Source organism: Rhinoraja longicauda, chromosome 20, assembly GCF_053455715.1.
Source record: "Rhinoraja longicauda isolate Sanriku21f chromosome 20, sRhiLon1.1, whole genome shotgun sequence".
NCBI classification, from domain to species: Eukaryota; Metazoa; Chordata; class Chondrichthyes; order Rajiformes; family Arhynchobatidae; genus Rhinoraja; species Rhinoraja longicauda.
Genome location: NC_135972.1, coordinates 8,492,210 through 8,508,661, shown reverse-complemented (window position 1 = coordinate 8,508,661; position 16,452 = coordinate 8,492,210).

Below are 16,452 nucleotides of genomic sequence, written 5' to 3'. Positions count from 1 at the left end.
CGTTCAATTAACAAACCTGTACGTCTTTGGAGGGTGGGAGGAAACCGGAGAGAATGCAGGCCGTCACGGGGAGAACGTGCAAGCTCCGTGCGGACAGTACACGTGGTCAGGATCGAACCCGGGTCTCTGGCGCTGTGAGGCAGCAACGCTACCGCTGTGCCACTGTGCCGCCCGTTGTGGCATCTGTGAGAGGCTTTCATGAGCCTTTGGAATGTTGGAATAACGTCAAGAAGGGCATCCATTTTCTGCACCACCACCACCTCGTTAAAAACCTTGGGATGCAACTCATCACACGTTCTTCCAATCCCTTACATTTCTCCAACGCTACTTTTTTTATAATGCTAATTTCGTTAAGTTTACCTCCAGCCCAGGTGTCCCTCATGAATTCTGTAAAAAAAGCCAACACAAAATAAATTCTCTGCCATTTCCTGATTTCCCAGGAATCTTTTTCTTCTCTCAGCCCATTAAGCATTGCTAAACTTTTCACTGTAATCTGTACACTCTGGTTTTATTTTCCTCCTAGGTTGTCCCAATATTCCACTTTCCCTTTTCTTTTCATTTGCTTGATCTTTTTTTATTTGACGTTATTTCTGATTTTTTTCCCAGAACGCCGGGTTCTGGTGTTATTTTTCTTGCAGCGTTATTTTATGATCTTCCTTTGATCGTTCTTCAAAACCTCTCAGGCTGATCCCTGCAGGCTTTTTTTGAAAGTGATGAATATCAGAATCAACTCAATTCATAACCTTTCAAAGGGCTGATAAGATTCAACTTTCTCCCCCCCTCCCCCCATCAAAGCACCTTTGTCGCGCTAAAGGTTGGATATCAAACATCTCTGCATCAGAAGCTGGTGGTGCTCACGGTGAGGATGATACGACCTGGTGGGAGAGCAGCATTTGTCTTTGCTGATAAAGGAGGGTTTAGATTTAGAGATACAGCGCGGAAACAGGCCCTTCAGCCCACAGAGTCCGCGCCGCCCAGCGATCCCCGCACACTAACACTATCCTACACACACTAGGGACAATTTTTACATTTACCCAGTCAATTAACCTACAAACCTGTACGTCTTTGGAGTGTGGGAGGAAACCGAAGATCTCGGAGAAAACCCACGTAGGTCACGGGAAGAACGTAAAGACGGCGCCCGTAGTCAGGATCGAACCTGAGCCTCCAGTGCTGCATTCGCTGTAAGGCAGCAACTCTACCGCTGCGCCACCGTGCCGCCCAATAATTAATATACAGAACACAGGACAGCACCGCACAGAAACAGGCCATTCGGCCCACAATGTCTGTGCTGAACATGATGTCAAGACCAACTCTTATCTGCCCGCACGTGACCCATGCCCCTCCACTCTGTGCGTTTCTATGTGCCCATCCAAAAGTTTCCTTGTTAAGGACTTGTTAAGGACCCGGCATGAGGGGCCACAGAAAACACAGAGGGGCCCAGAGAGCCACAGAGAACACAGAGGGACCCAGTGCAAGGGCCCACAGAGAACACGGGGGGGACCCAGTGTAAGGGCCGCAGAGAACACAGAGGGACCCAGTGTAAGGGGCCGCAGAGAACACAGAGGGACCCAGTGGGAGGGCCACAGAGAACACAGAGCCCAGTGTAAGGGGCCACAGAGAACACAGAGGGACCCAGTGCAAGGGCCCACAGAGAACCCAGGGAGACCCAGTGTAAGGGACCGCAGAGAACACAGGGGGTCCCAGTGTAAGGGGCCGCAGAGAACACAGAGGGACCCAGTGTGAGAGCCGCAGAAAACACAGAGGGACCCAGTGGGAGGGCCACAGAGAACACAGAGAACACAGAACCAGTGTGAGGGCCACAGAGAACACAGAGAACACAGAACCCAGTGTAAGGGGCCACAGAGAACACAGGGGGACCCAGTGTGAGAGCCCACAGAGAACACAGGGACCCAGTGTGAGGCCCACAGAGAACACAGAGGGACCCAGTGTGTGGGGCCGTAGAGAACACAGAGGGACCCAGTGTGAGGGCCGCAGAGAACACAGATAACAGCTTCCACCACCACGCCACCTACATATTTCGGGCATTAACCACCTTCTGAGTAATAAACTTGCCCCACACATCTCCTCTAGACTTTTTCCCCTCGCACCTTAAAGCTGTGCCCTCTACTACTTGATTTTTCCAAAGTCGGAGAAAAGTTCTGATTGTCTACCCTATCATTTTATGTACCTCTCTTCATTTTATGTACCTCTCTCATGCCTCCCCTCAACCTCTGATTTTCCAGAGAAACCAATCCAAGTCTGCCCAATCTTTCCCTGCAGCTCATACCCCCCCTAATCCGGGGCGACCCCACTCTGGTAAACCTCCTCTGCACCCTTTCGAAACCCCCCCACATCCCTCCTCAATGCGGCGACCAGAACTGCACGCAACGCTCCAGATGCAGCCCCACCAACGCCCCTTTAGAGCAGCATCATGACGCCCTGACTCGCATACTCAATGCCCTGACCATTGAGGTCAAGCAGACTCTCTGCCACTCCACCTCTCCTTTATCATAGGATAATAACTGCAAATGCTGGTTCAAATCAAAACTCAGCGGGTCAGGCAGCATCTCAGGAGAGAAGGAATGGGTGACGTTTCGGGTCGAGACCCAGTCTGAAGAAGGTTCCCCACCCAAAACGTCACCCATTCCTTCTCTCCTGAGATGCTGCCTGACCCGCTGAGTTACTCCAGCATTTTGTGTCTACCTTTCCTTTATCGCCGTTACTTTTTGCATATCTTTCATTCATTTGTTCTATATCTCTCCATATCACCATCGATATCTCTTGTTTCCCTTTGCCCTGACTCTCAGTCTGAAGAAGGGTCTCGACCCAAAACGTCACCTATTCTATTTCTCCAGGGATGCTGCCATGATCCGCTGAGTTACTCCAGGCTTTTGTGCCTATCTTTGGTTTAATCCAGCATCTTTCTTACACCAACTATATGCCTTTTAGCTTAGTTTATTTAGTTTAATTTATTATTGTCACATGTAGATTTAGATTTACATGTACATGTAAATCACATGTAGATTTAGATTCAGATTTAGAGATACAGCGCAGAAACAGGCCCTTCGGCCCACCGGGTCCGCGCCGCCCAGCGATCCCCGCACACTAACACTATCCTACGCACACTAGGGACAATTTTTACATTTGCCCAGCCAATTAACCTACATACCTGTACGTCTTTGGAGTGTGGGAGGAAACCGAAGATCTCGGAGAAAACCAACGCAGGTCACGGGGAGAACGTACAAACTCCGTACAGACGGCGCCCGTAGTCAGGATCGAACCTGAGTCTCCGACGCTGCGTTCGCTGTAAGGCAGCAACTCTACCGCTGCGTACCGAGACGCAGTGAAAAGCTTTTTAGTTGCGTGCTACCCAGTCAGCGAAAAGACTGTACAATCAAGCTGTCCACAGTGTACAGATGCAGGATGAAGGGAATAACGGTCAGTGCAAGGTAAAGTCTAGTAAAGACCGATGAAAGATAGTCCGAGGGTCTCCAATGAGATATATCGCCATTTGGTGAGTTCTTTACCGTGATTTAGCAAAAGCTTTAGCAATTTGCTAGAAGCCTCAAACAGAACTGTCGACGTTCTGAGTGATCACTAGAGTGAGGCAGCAGCACTACCCGCTGCACCGCTGTGCTGTTCTCGTGTTCCTCCTCAGTCGGAGGAAGGTTAGTTTTGTTTGCTGTCACGTGTACCGAGGTATAGCGAAAAGCTTTTGTTGAAGGTCAAGGTTACGGGACAAATCACCTGAATCAGATCACATTTAGACGTTCGACTTTAGAGACGCAGCATGTAAACAGGCCCTTCGACCCACCGAGTCTGCGCCGACCAGCGCAGTTTTTTCTTCTCACTGAAGCCAATTAACCTACAAACCCGTACGTCGTTGGAGTGTGGGGGGGAAACCGGAGCACCCGGAGAAAACCCACGCTGGCCACGGGGAAAACGTACAAACTTGGTACAAGTCAAGTCAAGTCAATAGACAATAGACAATAGACAATAGGTGCAGGAGGAGGCCATTTGGCCCTTCGAGCCAGCACCGCCATTCAATGTGATCATGGCTGATCATTCTCAATTAGGGGATTGGACACATTAGAGGCAGATAACATGTTCCCAATGTTGGGGGAGTCCAGAACAAGGGGCCACAGTTTGAGAATAAGGGGTAGGCCATTTAGAACGGAGATGAGGAAGAACTTTTTCAGTCAGAGGGTGGTGAAGGTGTGGAATTCTCTGCCTCAGAAGGCAGTGGAGGCCAGTTCGTTGGATGCTTTCAAGAGAGAGCTGGATAGAGCTCTTAAGGATAGCGGAGTGAGGGGGTATGGGGAGAAGGCAGGAACGGGGTACTGATTGATAGTGATCAGCCATGATCGCATTGAATGGCGGTGCTGGCTCGAAGGGCTGAATGGCCTACTCCTGCACCTATTGTCTATTGTCTATTGTCTATAGTACCCCGTTCCTGCCTTCTCCCCATAGCTCCTGACTCCGCTATCCTTAAGTCAAGTCAATTTTATTTGTATAGCACATTTAAAAACAACCCACGTTGACCAAAGTGCTGTACATCAGTTCAGGTACTAAGAAACGAACATACAATGGCACACAAACATAACAGCACGTACATAAACGGTTCACAGCGCCCCCTCAGAGGGCCTCAAACGCTAGGGAGTAGAAATAGGTTTTGAGCCTGGACTTAAAGGAGTCGATGGAGAGGGCAGTTCTGATGGGAAGAGGGATGCTGTTCCACAGTCAGCACCCCGTAGACAGGATTGAACCCGGGTGAGGCAGCAGCTCTACCCGCTGCGCCAACGTGCCGCCCACTGCGTTCGCCATATGGCGCGATGCAAGGCAGCAATGGTGGAGGTCTGGCAGCTGCTCTCTGACTACCCATTGTGGGCTCCAGGGAAAAGGTCCTTTTGTGGAAGGAACAAAGTTTAAAGGTCTCAAATAATGTTCCTTCCGTGCCCGCTGTAAAATGAATGAATCCTTTGTAATACTAACCGGGAAAAGCGAACAAACTTTAATAATATATATTATAGTAGTGTATCAAAGTCTTGAGAAGTTTGTTAGCTTACAACAGCAATCATTACACCTACAGCCTGAGGCCTGTTCTGTTTGTAGATCGACCCGAATTGAAGATTGGGTTATAAATGATAATGTTACCAACTAATGGCTCCTTGATAATTAAAGTGCTTTCTACTGTTCGAGCCTCATTCACCTAGAAACTAGTTATTGTGTGGCAAGACAACAGATACTCTAAAGATATAGTTACAAGAAATATTTAATTTGAAAGAGCTGAACAAAACCAAACACGACACTAAAGAACTACATCTAACAACGGGGGACAATGGAGTTGATGTTGGATTATATTGTATTGTTGTCTAGCGCAAACAGACTGGTTGCCTCTTATCGAAGGCGGCACGGTGGCGCAGCGGTAGAGTTACTGCCTCACGGCGCCAGAGTCCCAGGTTCGATCCTGACCGCGGGTGCTGTCTGTATGGAGCTTGTACGTTCTCTCTGTGACCACGTGGGTGTTCTCCAGGTGCTCCAGTTTCCTCCCACACTCCAAAGACATTCAGGTTTTTAGGTTAATTGCCTCCTGTAAATAGTCTCTTGTGTACAGAGTAGAACTAGTGGGCAGCACAGTGGCGCAAAGGTCGAGCTTCTGCCTCACAGCGCCAGAGTCCCAGGTTTGATCCTGACGAGGGGTGCTGCCTGAACGTTCTCTCTGTGACCACGTGGGTTTTCTCCGGGTGCTCCGGTTTCCTCCCAAATTCTAAGACATTCAGGTTTGTAGGTAAATTAGCCCCTGTAAATTGTCCCTAATGTGTAGGATAGTGTTAGTGTATGGGGATCGCTGGTCGGTGCGAACTCAGTGGGCCAAAGGGCTTGTTTCCATGCTGGATCTCTAAACTAAGCTAGACTAAACTAGACTAAACTAAACTAAACCAGCTGTAGACTAAGCACTCACCAAGCATGGTGATGAAGAGTCCCCAACATTAGGCATTCATTTATCACCATAGTTTAGTTTACTTTAGTTTGAGACACAGCACGGAAACAGGCCCTTCGGCCCACCGAGTCCGTGCCGACCAGTGATCCCCGCACACTAACACTATCCGACACACATTTGGGTCAATTTACAATTACACCAAGCCAATTGGTACAAACCTGTGCGTCTTTGGAGGGTGGGAGGAAACCGGAGCACCCGGAGAAAACCCACGCAGGTGACAGGGAGAACGTACAAACTCCGTAAAGACAGCACCCGTAGTCAGGATTGAACCCGGGTCTCTGGCGCTGTAAGGCAGCAACTCTACCGCTGTGCCACCGTGCTGCCCCCTAGTGTTTGATCATAACCAGAATACCAGGCATACGTCCAAATAAATATTATTAAAATGTCAATAGCAATGTTGCTCAATATTCAGCTCCACACATACAATATGTAGGTTGCCAATATTCTGGACTAACTATTGCATGCGTCCTTGTGACAGATCAGCTGAAGCATTCTTCCTGCTGAGTGTGAGGATTTATAATGGAAACGATGGGAATGCAATGCAAACACCAACAGCAGGGACTCTGGAAAAAAAAAATCTATTTTACTACGGCTTTGGGGCTGAAACTCAGTTGTATTCTCCACAGCCGGTAGAGCCGCTGCCTCACAGCGCCAGAGACCCGGGTTCGATCCTGACCTCGGGTGCTGTCTGTACGGAGTTTGCACGTTCTCCCCGTGACCGCGTGGGTTTCCTCCGGGTGCTCCGGTTTCCACCCACATCCCAAAGACGTGCAGGTTTGCAGGACAATTGTCCTCCGTTAATTGCCCCCTAGTGGACTCGGAGTGGATGTGAAAGCAGGATAGCATAGAACAAGTGTCAATGGACGATTAATGGTGGGCATGGACTCGGTGGGCCGAAGGGCCTGTTTCCATGCTGCATCTTTCAATCAATCAATTCTATACACGATTTATGAACAATCTAAGTTAGTACTGTATCATCTATTTGGATATTATTTATATGGGCAATGTTGGTTCATTGTGTATTGCTTCTGAATCGATTGTCTAGCCCTCATTTTAATGGACAATAGCATTGTATTTAAAATCTACTAGTATCGATTTAGGAATGATTCAATTAGTGGAGAAAATATGAATTTTCCAACAGATGGAATTTAAGGCGGGATCCATTTCAATGTCATTCCACCAATGTCTTGTGAATTATTCTTACCAGCAGGAGAAACAAAGTTTTGGTGAATAAGCAAGGGCATGTCCCATTTAGGAAATCCTTTTGGTGACTGCCGGCGACTGTCAAAATCGTAGCAGATCGCCGAACTTTCTTTTACCCGACGACAATGACCACGACAATGCCGAGTCAGGTCGAGATTACAGCGTCTTCTGAAACATCGCAAAATTCCCACGCTGTCAATGCTTCTCCGGCGCCCTGGTTTTCGCTGAAATCACTAACAAGTCGGTAAGTACTTGAGAGTTTTGAACTATAACACCTTGTATGGGTTACTTAAAAACCAAGCTTCACTGTAACAAGGAATAAACCGGATTTACTTCCAGTTTACTAATAGCTGTATTAAAAAAAATTTTTTTTTAAGTGGTTCAGTGGATTTTTGTGAAAAGTGTGTGGGCATTCTTTGAAAATGTACGGGAGATGCATATCTGGTTTCTGGGTTGCATATCTGGGTTGGGAGCCCACTTTAAATGTAATGGCTGAAGCCAAAAACATTGCGAAAATTCCCACGCTTACCTGACCGTCAAACGGTGAATAAATTGATTAAACACAAGCATGTTATGGTATTTTGAAATGACTTTACTTATTTTAATATTACGTGCTTCTAAATGCATCTTAAGAGAACCTAGCAAACCTGGAGACAGCATGCGACAGCGCCCGCAATAAGCAACGATACCTGGCGACAAGCCAGCTGTCGCCGAGAGATTTCAAACCGTCTGATTTCTCGGCGAAGCTCCGAGATCCACTACGATCTTTGGACGACTCCTCACGATCACGCCCGTGACACCCTGGCGAACTGTCGGCGACAGCCTAGTCGCCGGCAGTCGCTTAAAATTGCATATGTGGGACAGGCTCTTAGGTTTCTCACTTATCCCAAGCATCCATTCTTTCAGTTTGAATGGAACTCAAATTATACCCAACCTCCACAGCTTATCACAGGCAATTGATGTAAATGCGACTTATTAATTGGATAGAAAATAGTGGGAGACTATTTATATGGCAGGACTCCGTAATAGAACTTGCGACTATTTCATGTGCATTTTATTCTGATATACTGGAGAAATGGAAAAGCAAAGAACACCTTGCAGTGAATGTGGGATATGAGTGTGCATTGCTTCCTATTTTGGTCATTCATTGCAATATTAAAACAATATTATTGACCAGTAAATCCACTGCCAGCCTATTTAGTGCTGCATGTAACACTTCTGCTAGTGGCATAGAGTCATGGAGTCGTACAGCATGGAAACAGGCCCTTCGGCCCAACTCATCCATGCCAACCAAGATGCCTTACCTAAGATAGTTCCATTTGTCCAAGTTTGGTGCATATCCCTCTAAATATTGCCTGTCCATGTACCTGTCCAAGTGTCCTTTAAATGCTGTTATTGTCCCTGCCTCAACTACCTCCTCTGGCAGCTTGGTCCTTGTACCCATCACCCTCTAAGTGGAAAAGTTACCCCTCAAGTTCCTGTTAAATCTTGCCCCTCTCACCTTAACCTATGTCCTCTGGTTCTTGATTCCCCTACCCTGGGTAAAAGGCTCTGTGCATTCACCGATCAATTCCCCTTATGATTTCACAAACCTCTATAAGATCACCCTTCAGCCTCCTACACTCCAAGGAATCAAGTCCCAGTTTGCCCAATCTGTCCCGATAGTTCAGGCACTCAAGTCCTGGCAACATCTTAGTAAATTTTCTCTGCACTATTTCCAGCTTAATGACATGGCTGAGTAGATCTGACAGAAACATCGAAACATAGAAAATAGGTGCAGGAGTAGGCCATCTAGCCCTTCGAGCCAGCACCGCCATTCAATGTGATCATGGCTTATCATCCTAAATCAGTACCCCATTTCTGCTTGATTCCTTTAGCCCTGAGAGCTAAATCCAACTCTCTCTTGAACACATCCAGTGTATTGGCCTTCACTGCTTTCTGTGGCAGAGAATTCCACAGATTCACAACTCTCTGGGTGATAACGTTTTTCCTCATCTCAGTCCTAAATGGCCTACCCCTTATTCTTAAACTGTGACCCCTGGTTCTGGAGCTGATGGGCTGAATGGCCTAATTCTGATCCTATGTCTTATGGTCTTATGGACATAATTAATGGCATCAGTGATAATAGCAAATGGCCTGCGCTATTTCCCTGATATAACCAATAATAATTTGAATAGCTTTTGTTGCGTGACCAGTCAGCGGAAAGACAATACATGATCACAATCGAGCCATCCACAGTGTACAGGTACGCGATAAAGGGAATAACATGAATAAAGTTTAGTGCAAGATAAAGTCCGATCAAAGATAATCCGATGGTCTCCAATGAGGTAGATGGTAGCTCAGGACTGCTCTCTAGTTGGTGAGAGACTGGTTTAGTTGCCTGGTAACAGCTGGGAAGAAACCGCCCCTGAACCTGGAGCTGTGCGTTTTCACACTTCTACCTTTTGCCCGGTGGGAGAGGGGAGACGAGGGAGTGGTCCGGGGCGAGACACGTCCTTGATTGTGCTGCAGGCCTTGCCGAGGCAGCGTGAAGTGAAGATGGAGTCAATGGAAGGGAGGTTGGTTTGTGTGATGGCCCGGGCTGCATCCAGATTGATAATTTATTGCCTGAATAAATGAAAATAATTTATATTACGTGATTTTAAATTACCAGGAGCACGCTCTGTCAACTTGCTTTAGAAACATAATCTCTTTGGTTATCATTGCATGATTACACCATCTTTACCAAATCAATGATTTTTTTTTAAATGACAGCTTATTCCTCCTACACATCAAAACCCTAAAGAAAAAATCTTGCTGAAATAGCACCAAATAATCATTCAAAAACCTCAGGAACAGTCTATTAGACTGAATAATAGGCCTGGTCAGGTTTGGCGCTAAATTGCTAGCCTTGTTTTAAAGCAAGTTGGGTGACTATTATTGGAAAATGAGGGCACTTAAAACCCTAACGTTTGCTCGGCAGGATTGCAATTAAGGGGAATGTGATAATAATATCAACAATCAGCCATTAAAAATTTATCACATGCACATTGGATTAGCTGGTAGCATTTTTCTAGGATGTTGCCAGGACTCGAGGGTCTGAGCGACAAACAGAGGTTGAGTGGGCTGGGACTCCATTCCTTGGAGCGCAGGAGGATGAGGGGTGATCTCATAGAGGTGTTACAAAATCACGAGAGGAATAGATCGGGTAGACACACAGAATCTCTTGCCCAGAGCAGGGGAACCGAGAACCAGAGGACATAGGTTTAAGGTGAAGGGGGAACGATTTAATGAGAATCTGAGGGGTAACCTTTTCACACAAAGGGTGGTAGGTGTATGGAACGAGCTGCCACAGGAGGTAGCTGAGGCAGGGACTATTGCAAATTTTAAGAAACAATTAGACAGGTACATGTGTAAGGAGAAACTGCAGATGCTGGTTTAAACCGAAGCAGACAGGTACATGGATAGAGTAGGTTTAGAGGGATATGGGCCAAACGCAGGCAGGTTGGACTAGTGTAGATGGGACATGGTGGTCGGTGTGGGCAAGTTGGGCCGAAGGACCTATTTCCAGGCTGTATGACTCTATCAATCAATGACTCTATGCCCATTAAGGTCCATTGGTAACCACAAGGTTAACATGAAAAGCTATTCCTTCACTGGCCATACACATTTTTCAGTGATTAACTCGATTAACATTTTAGGATATATGTCAAAACATCATTATTCCAATATATATCCAGCACCAGCAGAATCTTTCAATTGATTAGTTCAGTTTAGTTTAGTTTAGTTTAGTTTAGAATGGCACGGTGGTGCAGCGGTAGAGTTGCTGCCTTACAGCGCCAGAGACCCGGGTTTGATCCTGACTACGGCTGCTTGTTTGTACGGAGTTTGTACGTTCTACCCGTGACCCGCGTGGGTTTTCTCCGAGATTCTTCGGTTTCCTCCCACACTCCAAAGACGTGCAGGTTTGTAGGTTAATTGGCTTGGTATAAATGTAAAATTGTCGCCAGTGTGTGCAGGATAGCGTTAGTGTGCGGGGATCGCTGGTCGGCGCGGACTCGGTGGGTCAAAGGGCCTGTCTCTGCACTGCATCACTAAACCAAACTAGAGATACAACACGGAAACTAGGACTCTTGACTCCAAGTGTAAAATAACGGCTGAAATGCCCTCTTCCATCATAATCTTCAGGATGATTTAAAATCTGTATTATCTTCTCGTTTACGGCATTTACGGTCAAGCACAGAGAGGGCGAAGGAAATGGCACACAGCCGGAGTTCAAACTGTGCTTGCATACCAAGGTATCTGTGCTTCCTTTCCCTAATGAGGGCTTGCAACAAAGGAGCTCTCTCTCTCCACCTCCTTTCCTATCAGGCAGACGATCTGACAAGCAATGATGCAACGGTTGCCATGGCCACAAGTCTGCCAGGGCAGTTCCTGGGCTGCAGAGGTGCATTATCGCATTCAGCAAGTCAATCAGCAAAGGTATCAGGTTAATAGGGCATCTCTTGGCATTAATTCAGCTTGTTTCAAGCTCTGCCCATTAAGTGCTGCTCTAATCATGAAAACACATTCAAAGCAACATTAGTCATAGAGTCAACTGTTCGCTATCAGTGTGCGCTGGATAGAGACATCTTCAAGGCAACGTGTGACCCCCTGCTTCTGGCTTTACCACATTAACAATCTAATTTAGTTTAGATTAGTTTAGTTTAGAGTCATAGAGTGATACAGTGTGGAAACAGGCCCTTCGGCCCAACTTGCCCACACCGGCCAACATGTCCCATCTACACTAGTCCCACCTGCCCGCATTTGGTCCATATCCCTCCAAACCTGTCCTATCCATGTACCTTTCTAACTGTTCCTTAAAAGTTAGGATAGTCCCAGCCTCAACTACCTCCTCTGGCAGCTTGTTCCATACACCCACCGCCCTTTGTTTGAAAAATGTCGGCAAATTGCAGAAAGACAACAGTCTGAAGAAGGGTCTCGACCTGAAACGTCACCTGTTCCTTCTCTCCAGAGATGCTGCCTGACCCGCTGAGTTACTCAGGCTTTTTTTATGTCTATCTTCGGTCTAAACCAGCATCTGCAGTTCCTTCCTGCACGGTGGTATCTTATTCCCAGGTGCTAAATATGTGCCGCAGTTTTCTGTAAACTGTACTGTGAAACAATGGTGAAGATTGTCCAAATGGAACTGCAGATTTACGGGTCTGAAGAAGGGTCTGACCTGAAACGTCACCTACCCATTTTCTCCAGAGATGCTGCCTGGCCCGCTGAGTTATTCCAGCAATCTCTGTCCTTTTCAAGATCCTCCGAATTGTCTCCATCTTAAGTTTGCTTCATGACATAGAAACATAGAAACATAGAAAATAGGTGCAGGAGTAGGCCATTCGGCCCTTCGAGCCTGCACCGCCATTCAATATGATCATGGCTGATCATCCAGCTCAGTAACCTGTACCTGCCTTTTCTCCATACCCCCTGATCCCTTTAGCCACAAGGGCCACATCTAACTCCTTCTTAAATATAGCCAATGAACTGGCCTCAACTACCTTCTGTGGCAGAGAATTCCACAGACTCACCACTCTCTGTGTGAAGAAATGTTTTCTCATCTCGGTCCTAAAAGATTTCCCCCTTATCCTTAAGCTGTGACCCCTGGTTCTGGACTTCCCCAACATCGGGAACAATCTTCCCGCATCTAGCCTCTCCAACCCCTTAAGAATTTTATATGTTTCTATAAGATCCCCCCTCAGTCTTCTAAATTCCAGCGAGTACAAGCCGAGTCTATCCAGTCTTTCTTCATATGAAAGTCCTGCCATCCCAGGGATCAATCTGGTGAACCTTCTCTGTACTCCCTCTAAGGCTATAATGTCTTTCCTCAGATTAGGAGACCAAAACTGTACACAATACTCCAGGTACGGTCTCACCAAGGCCCTGTACAACTCCAGCAGAACCTCCCTGCTCCTATAACCATTTATTTTTGTTCTGGATTACATTTAGATTCACTCTGATTGAAATCCAGATGAGGCCCCTGGAAGAAATGTCTCCCCTTAGGCCATCACGGTGGCACAGCGGTAGATTTACTGCCTTACAGCGCCAGAGACCCGGGTTCGATCCTGACTACGGGTGCTGTCTGTACGGAGTTTGTATGTTCTCACTGTGGCAAAGTGGGCCACACTGTGGCCACTCCGGCTGCTCCGGCTTCCTACCGCATCCTAAAGACGTGCAGGCCTGTAGGTTAGCTGGCTTCTGTAAAAAGTGTAAACTGTCCCTCGTGTACGGGGATCGCTGGTCGGCGCGGACTCGGTGGGCCAAAGGGCCTGTTCCCACACTGGACCTCTGAACTAAACTAAAATAAACACTTCAAAGTGGTGTCTATGACCACAGTACTCGGGATATACACGATAATGAGCATATTATTGCGCAGAATGACAGCACTTGCTAAAAGTCCCATCAACCTTTTGTAATGGCTGTTCAACAAATGCAACAAATCTCTTCAAAAGCATCTGAAATTCAGTTCATGAGAAAATTTATGAGACATCAAAATAAACCCAGAATAACATCTCTCGGACTTCAAAGGCAACATCAACGTTAATAAGGCTTTTTCCGCTCAGGGTAATGGCTCAAAGTATTGACCCTTTTAAAATCCCATTTCCGTCAATTCATATCACAACTCTATGATAAGCAAGTGTGGGAAGAAACTGCAGGCGCCGGTTTAAACCGAAGATAGACACAAAGTGCTGGAGTAACTCAGTGGGACAGGCAGCATCTCTGGAGAGAAGGAATGGGTGATGTCATCAGTCTGAAAAAGGGTCTGGACCCGAAACGTCACCCATTTCTTCTCTCCAGAGATTCTGCCTGTCCCGCTGAGTTACTCCAGCGTTTTGTGTCTATCTATGATAAACAATTTATCCAGAGGGATTGGATCACTTAAAATATACTTATGAAGTTTGAGTTGCACATTACTGAATAATTTCGATGATTCAAGTATCATGTTTTTTACCCCAACATGTTTTATTTATGATAAGCTGTAACACAGTTAATCATGAAATCAAAGAACCCATATTTGATATTGAAGGAGTGCATGCTTTTGACTGATTATAACTCTGTTTCCTGCCCTTGATATTAATCCAATCAATGCTTGTAGCACGAAAACTGATCGTGATAGTTTAGCATTTCTGAAAGTATCATGTATGGCTCTGGCATACATAATCGTGTCTGAAGAAAGGTTCTGACCAGAAATGCCACCTATCCTTTTTCTCCAGAGATGTTGCTTGACCTGCTGAGTTACTCCAGCACTTTGTGCCTATCTTTGGTGTAAACCAGCATCTGCAGTTCCTTCCCACACATACATGAACATACGGTGGTGCAGCGGTAGAGTTGCTGCCTTGTCGCACTAGAGGCCCGGGTTCGATCCTGACTACGGGTGCTGTCTGTACGGAGTTTGAAAGTTCTCCCTCTGACCCGTGTGGGTTTTCTCCGAGTTTTCCAGTTTCCTCCCACGCTCCAAAGACGTGAAGATTTGCAGTTTAATTGGCCTTTGGTAAAATTGTAAATTGGCCCTAGTGTGGAGGATAATGTTAGTGTACAGTGGGATCGCTGGTTGGCGTGGACTCAGTGGGCCGAAGGGCTTGTTTCCATGCCAATTAACCTACAAACCTACATGTTTTTGTAATGTGGGAGAAAACCGGAGCACCCGGAGAAAACCCATGAAGTCACAGGGAGAACATATAAACTCCGTACAGACAGCACTCGGCTAGAATTTGGTGCTGATTCAGTTGTAATTGAATTATTGTATGGGGGAGCTTTGATGCTCTGGACTGGTACCTGGAGTTTGGACGTACCAGGAGGATTTCATTGAAACCTACCGAGTAATGAAGGGCCTAGAAGTGGAGAGGACATTTCCAGTAGTGGGAGAGTCTAGGACCAGCGGGCATGGTCTCAGGATAAAAGGACGTACCTTTTGAATGGAGGATGAATTTATTTAGCCAGAGCATGGTGGATCTGTGGGATTCATTGCCACAGACAGAGGCAATGGAGGCCAAGTCAATGGATATTTTTAACTGGAGATGGATAGGTTCTTGATTAGTAAGGGCATCAAAGGTTATGGGGAGAAGGCAGAAGAATGGGGTTGAGGGGGGAAATGGTTGAATGGCAGAGCAGACTCGATGGGCCGAATGGCCTAATTCTGTTCCTAATTCTGTCTGATGATGTTATTTATATGATGCTCAGGAATATTAACGTGGAAACTAGCTAGTAACTATTGATGAAGAAGAATAAACGAGGAAGTGTGAGTTATCACCGACTAGCTGGATTGATAATACTCTGTATTTGCCACTAACGCTGTTATCAGTCATTCACAATCACTGCATATCCACACTTTCATACTCTGACCGGGGGGACAGAAGTATTCTATTGCACAGTATATTATGCTTAAACATGCTGAAAGGTTTGACAGGGAAAATGCCATAGGAAAGATCTTAACATAGAAACATCGAAACATAGAAAATAGGTGCAGGAGGAGGCCATTTGGCCCTTCGAGCCAGCACCGCCATTCATTGTGATCATGGCTGATCATCCACAATCAGTAACCTGTGCCCAACTTCTCCCCATATCCCTTGATTCCACTAGCCCCTAGAGCTCTATCTAACTCTCTCTTAAATTCATTCAGTGATTTGGCCTCCACTGCCCTCTGTGGCAGAGAATTCCACAAATTCACAACTCTCTGGGTGAAAATGTTCCTTCTCACCTCAGTTTTAAATGGCCTCCCCTTTATTCTAAGACTGTGGCCCCTGGTTCTAGACTCAACATTGGGAACATTTTTCCTGCATCTAGCTTGTCCAGTCCTTTTATAATTTTATATGTCTCTATAAGAACCCCTCTCATCCTTCTAAACTCCAGTGAATACTAGCCTAGTCTTTTCAATCTTTCCTCATATGGCAGTCCCGCCATCCCAGGGATCAATCTCGTGAACCTACGCTGCACTGCCTCAATTACAAGGATGTCCTTCCTCAAATTAGGAGACCAAAACTGTACACAATACTCCAGATGTGGTCTTTCCAGGGCCCTATACAACTGCAGAAGAACCTCTTTATTCCTATACTGAAATCCTCTCGTTATGAAGGCCAACATGCAATTAGCTTTCTTCACTGCCTGCTGTACCTGCACGCCAACTTTCAGTGACTTCTTGTCAAGCTTGAAAGGGTACAGAGAAGTTTTACGAGGATGTTGCCAGGACTAGAGGATCTGAGCTATAGGATGTAGATTGGTTATTTCCT